Here is a 5,525-nt window from a genome sequence, read left to right as displayed (position 1 = left end):
TTATGGTTTCCCTGGCATCCCCTGAATCTGTTAACATCCCAACCTTCTTGACAGCCAGCCCCACCCCATCACATTCTTACTCCTTCCCTTTCCAAGAAAGAAGCCAGAAGCCCGAAGAAGCCAGCAGTAGAACTCTGGCCGGCTAGTATACCTAGAAAGGGAGGGCTCTTCTTTCTGCCTCACGGTCGCAATGGGGACCCGTAGGCACCCATTTCGGACTATTGCGTCCCTTCGCAGAGAAAGTTAGGAGTCCGGGCTATTGTGAATGAAGTTGATTCTGATCGTCTTCTGGCAGAGAATGTGGAATAAAATATCTCATTTGCAGTTGTTTGTTTCCTGTTGGGGCCTTCTATTTTCATCTTTCAGTCACTTTGGTGATAGTAATCAAACCCTAATCATGGTGCAGCCACAAAGTCACAGGGACCAAAATAGCAGACGTATGACAGACAAGGACGGAGACAGCTAAGGACCTGGTTATTAATCACCAGTCCCTTCGCTCACAGCCCATTGGCTTAGGTGTCTGGAGAAGAGCGGAAGCCGAGAGATATCGGCCTGTGCCTGAGGCCTCTGAGCAGCCAAGGAAGGGCCCCTAGGTCCCAGAGCAGCAAAGTGAGCAGGAAGTAACCTCAAAAAAAAGTAAGTTCACTGCACGTGTCAAGCAAGGCGGCTCACAGAAGGGCCTGATTTGAGCCAAATCAAGGCCAAGAGAGTCTCCCCAAAACTCTTGACAGCTCAAAAAGACCACAAGCAAAAGCAGAAACCCCCCTACCTAGGAGGACAGGATTCTGCCAATTGGTTCCTTTCTCGTTTTTTTGGGTTTTTTTTTTTTTTTTAGAAGTTCCAAGAAGCTCACAGTGCCTCTAGGGGTGGGGTCAGGGTGAGGCAGGGACAGTTTTTCTTGCAAAAGCCAAAAGGAGAAACAATTGGAAAATATCAACATTTCTTGCACAATCGCCACCCCCCCCCCCCAAGAATGTGTGAGTGAGCCCTAAACCATCCTCGACTGGCAGCCGTACAAACGGAAGTGAGGTTACGAAAGTAAAGACGGGCGTGAGTAAGACTGGCGGGGCACTGAGCACTTCTCGCCTTATCTCGGGAAGAACCCCGAACTAAGTGAATGAAAAACGCATCTGATTCACATCAAATAAAGACGCCATAAGTCCTGACTCATCAAATATCGGCGTGTGACAGGCACGCCGTCAGCTGATCCACAGTGTCTGCCAGGTATCTGTCCAGAGCACTCACGTTAGGTACTGGGTGTGGGGTGAGGACACGGGAAATGGGTGCTTGTTGTCTCAATGAAGACAGAAACCTCCAGAAAAAGTGGCGTGAGACTAGGCATTGTAAATACATAATCAAACAAGGGCCCTGGGTAGCTGATGGACAGAGACGGGAGGGAATCCAGGCACTTAACTGTTTGGGCTTCTTGGATACTAAAGTGAGTGAACGTTATTACTTGTTCACAAATGCGGAGCCGTGAATCGTTTTAATCCTTGCCTGCATTCCTCATTTTCTGAAAATCAGTGCTAAAGTCCTGAGACGAAGGACGAGTTGGCCAGGTCCTACGTAGAGGTGATGCTGTAGATGGTGAGTCTCTCCGTGGGACAGTCGCTACAGGAAGGCCAATGACAACAGAAGCCAGTGTCTCATCACAGACAGCAAGGAAGGGCGGGAGCTCCTCCACCATGACCCTGGTGGGAGTCAGAAAGGAAGCACGCTGGTCCTCATCAGAAGACGTTCTAGATGCCAGTCAGGCGCACGTCTAAACCGGGGCCAGTGGCCTAACCGTGCTTGATATGACAGAGGTTCAAGAAGGAGACTTCTCAGTCGGAGAAGTTGAGAACTGTGCTTGGGGAAACAAAAGTGGACTCACATGATTCTCCGTTCACTCAGCAGACACCGGTTCAGAGCTGATGTGCCAGGCACTGAGGGAGACCTTGAAGGAAGTCAGTGGCCCTATTAAAACAGCTTCTGTCCTCAAGGAGTGCTCGGTGGAGAAGGGGGTGGGAATGGGAAGACACCCTATCCTATCTCCTGACTGGAGAACAGAAAATAGCAGACTTATTCTTCGGAGAGGGGATCTCACATGGTTTCTCAAAGGAAGAAGATTTGAGGACTGGGTGGACTGAGCTGAGGAGGTAGAGTGGAAGCTTATGGTAGTTCTGATGGTCCTGGCTGACGTAAACAAGGCCAGGCTGTAGTTCAGTGGCAGAGGACACCCTGGGTTAGGGCCCAGCCAAAATGGAGAAAAAGAAATCAAAATGGAGGGGCCAGAGAGATGGCTCTGTGGTTAAGAGTCCTGAGTTCAAATCCCAGCAACCACATGGTTGGTGGCTCACAACCATCTGTAATGAGATCTGATGCCCTCTTCTGGTGTGTCTGAAGACAGTGACAGTATATACAGAAGACAGCAATCATGTATAATAAATAAATAAATCTAAAAAAATAAAAAAAAATCAAAATGGAGCCTAACATGGCTTGAGAAAGAACCCTGTTCTGCCCTCGTGTTATTCTGAACATTGTCCAAGCTGCAGACAGGTTGCTATCTAGAACCTCAAGACACAGGCATGGAGACTCTAGTCACGTGGGTCTACCAATTGCTCTCTGTTACTGTCTAATTTATGCCTGGTTTCTATCTTTCCATTGCCCTGCAAAACTCATCAAAGCACCACTTAGGCGCTGAATTCTGCCGACTGGGTGCTGGTTAAGATCTGAGTGGGGAAGCCTGATAATGGAGACTTGCAGCCAGCAGCCCATAGATGGACAGGGACTGTCTGTCCCCTGTAGTCACTTTAAGGTTGGCCACATCTAATGGTCCTGGAATACAGTAGGACTTACCAGATGAGCCCAACTCTTGAGGGTGGTCACAGAAGACCTAGACCAGTAGTCCTCAGCCTATAGGTTGCAACCCCTTTGGGAATGCATATCAGTTATTCTATTCTGCGGATCAGATATGTACGTTAGCATTCATAACAGTAGCAAGATTACAGTTATGAAGTAGCAATGAAGATAATGTTATGGTTGGGGAGGGGGGTCACCAAAACATAACAAACTGTATTAAAGGGTTGCAGCATTAGGAAAGTTGAGAGCATCTGCACCAGAGGGAGGGGCAGGAAGGACCCCCGACCCAATTCTGGAATGAACCAGACTTTCCTGTCATTGCTAACTCCTGGGAGGCTTTTGCAGAAGCAGTTTCCGTTGTCTGCCTGCCTTCCTCCTCCAAGTCCCGAATTAACAAAGTCTGTGTGTGCCAGACTCTGAGCATCCCTCAGAAAACAAAGTGCTCCCCACGGGGCTGCCTGGAAGAGGTGCTGCCACCTTGGGGGCCCAAGTATATGTAAACCCAGTGGCATACAGATGCTAATCTATGTTGTTATCATGGATCCTGAGGTCTGGGCCTCTGGTCTAACCTTGCAGTGCCTAGGAAATGAATTGGTAATTGTCCAAGCAATAAGATAACTAGAAGGAAGCCAAGCTCTGGTGGCTGGAATTTTGTTTTGGGGGGAAGTTTACAATGACCAGTTTCAACGGGTTCTTACCAAGGCCAGTTACAGCTCATCCAAAGGTAAGACCGGTGTTTTGAGTTTAAAAACAAACAGGACTGGGAAATCTTTTCCTGTTGCAAAGAGAGAAAGTTAACTGAGAAAACCAGTGTGGCTTTACTTCTCTCCTAATAGGAGTCAGTATTTTCCCTCGCCCCGGCAATAGCTCCGTTTGCCATGACGGAGAGCGTGGCCGTAAGGAAGGGCTTCCCAGGTAGCCAGGATTCGGCCCCTCTGAGCCCTGTCTCTCCTTCCCGTTGACATTTGTTCTGAAGGAGCTCCCAGTTATAGGAAATGATGTTTCTGAGCTGCCTTGGTGTTTTGCAGACCCAAGGGCTAAGGATTCGTAGAACTGCACAGAATGGGAGCTGGGGCTGGCTGCCAACAGTCCTGAAGGGACTCAGCTCCTGAGAGCTGGCTCCAATCCAAACTCCGCCATTCTCGGTGAAGTTCACGTAGTGCTGGGTGTTCTAACAAAAAATCAAGTTCTTTGGTAGTGGTTAAGAGCACTGACTGCTCTTCCAGAGGTCCTGAGTTCAAATCCCAGCAACCACATGGTGGCTCACAGTCATCTGTAATGGGATCTGATGCCCTCTTCCAGAGTGTCTGGAGACAGCACAGTGTACTTATATATAATAAATAAATAACTATTTAAAATAAATAAATAAACAAACTTACGTTTTCTATCTTATTGGTGTTGTGTGATTGATGCACGATTAGTGGTATATGCTTGAAGAACACAGCTGCCCAGAGAAGAAAGGCATAGTTTCCCGGGTCCCAGGCATTAGTTTATCTGTGAGCTACCATGGTGACTGAAGATACAGGACTCCAGATGAACACTTGGCCTTCACTTTGAACTTTAGCCCTGCAGAACCATCAGCCTGTGTGACATTGCAAAGGCACCTCAGCTCTTCTGTCCCATAGGAGCAAGCCAACCTTACTCCAGAAGCTACTTCTCCAGACGTAAGAAGCAGACGCAGAGGACAACCTCTGCCTCACCCTCCTTCACACGACGACACTGGGTCTGTCGGTTTTGAGGCATTTCTCAAGCCAGGTTTGTCCCCAGGCCTGTGCAGAACACAGCCAGAGTACAGAACACGACCTCGACACCGGTCTGATTTCCTCTCCTCCTTTCTGCTCTTTCCCTGATGTACAGAGAGCTCTTCCGGCCCACAGGACGGCTCCTTAAAGACCTCACTGTGTCGCCACCCAAGGGGTCTTTGGCCCTGAGAACAGAAACAGATTCTCCACCTTGCACATTGAAGTCTTAATGGCCTGGAGTTTTTCCCCTGTCCCTGGCACCTCAGGGTTCCTGCTGCAGTTCCAAAGCTGGTGGAATAAGGGGTTGGGGGGGTGGGGGGGGCCAAGGTTGACTCATCCTGCACTGTCCCCTCCTTCTGTATGTGTCCCCAGTCTTCCAGACTGAATCACCCCTCTTTCACTATGCATCGCATGGTGTAGGGGCAGCTGCCCTTGTGCCCCCTTCGTACCACCACCTCTTTTAAGACAGAGTCTTATACAGCCCTGGCTGTCCTGGAGCTTATGCAAACCAGCCTGGCCTTGAATTTGCAGAGATCCACCTGCCTCTGCCTCTCAAGCGTCAGGGATTAAAGTCTGGCACCACCTCTCCCACCCTTCCCCCACCGCTACCCGGGCTGTAAGTTTCAAGAAGGAAGGAGCTGAGTCCCAGGAGCTCCAGTTTTGGGAGAAGCTCGGCGTAACATTCATTTCATGCTCAGCAAATGAGTAGACAGCCCACAGTGGGAAGGTCTGTCTTTTATTCTCACATAATATCCTTTCTAGTTTGAAGAACTAATGTGCCCCACAGTCGATGTGAAGTGAGGTGTTAAGAGACGATGGGTTTTGTTTGTTTGTTATTTTAACTTTATGTGCATTGGGTTTTGCCCGAATGTATGTCTGTGTGAGCTTTTCAGAAGTCTCTGAAGCTGGGATTATAGAGAGTTGTGAGCTGCCTTGTGGGTG

At 48.9% G+C, this 5,525-nt stretch overlaps 1 long non-coding RNA gene across 1 annotated transcript; it reads left to right on the top strand.

Moving 5' to 3' along the window:
* Nucleotides 1-1,036: 1,036 nt before the first annotated feature.
* LOC102556053 (uncharacterized) lies at nucleotides 1,037-2,446 on the top strand. Its single transcript, XR_015643141.1, has 2 exons — nucleotides 1,037-1,224; nucleotides 1,525-2,446. It is a non-coding gene; the product is annotated as an uncharacterized LOC102556053 (long non-coding RNA).
* The last annotated feature ends 3,079 nt before the right edge of the window (nucleotides 2,447-5,525 follow it).

This window comes from Rattus norvegicus, chromosome 18, assembly GCF_021556685.1.
Source record: "Rattus norvegicus strain SHRSP/BbbUtx chromosome 18, alternate assembly SHRSP_T2T, whole genome shotgun sequence".
Classification (NCBI taxonomy): Eukaryota; Metazoa; Chordata; class Mammalia; order Rodentia; family Muridae; genus Rattus; species Rattus norvegicus.
Note: the sequence above shows the minus strand (reverse complement) of the source record. Positions and strands in the feature narration are given on the sequence as shown.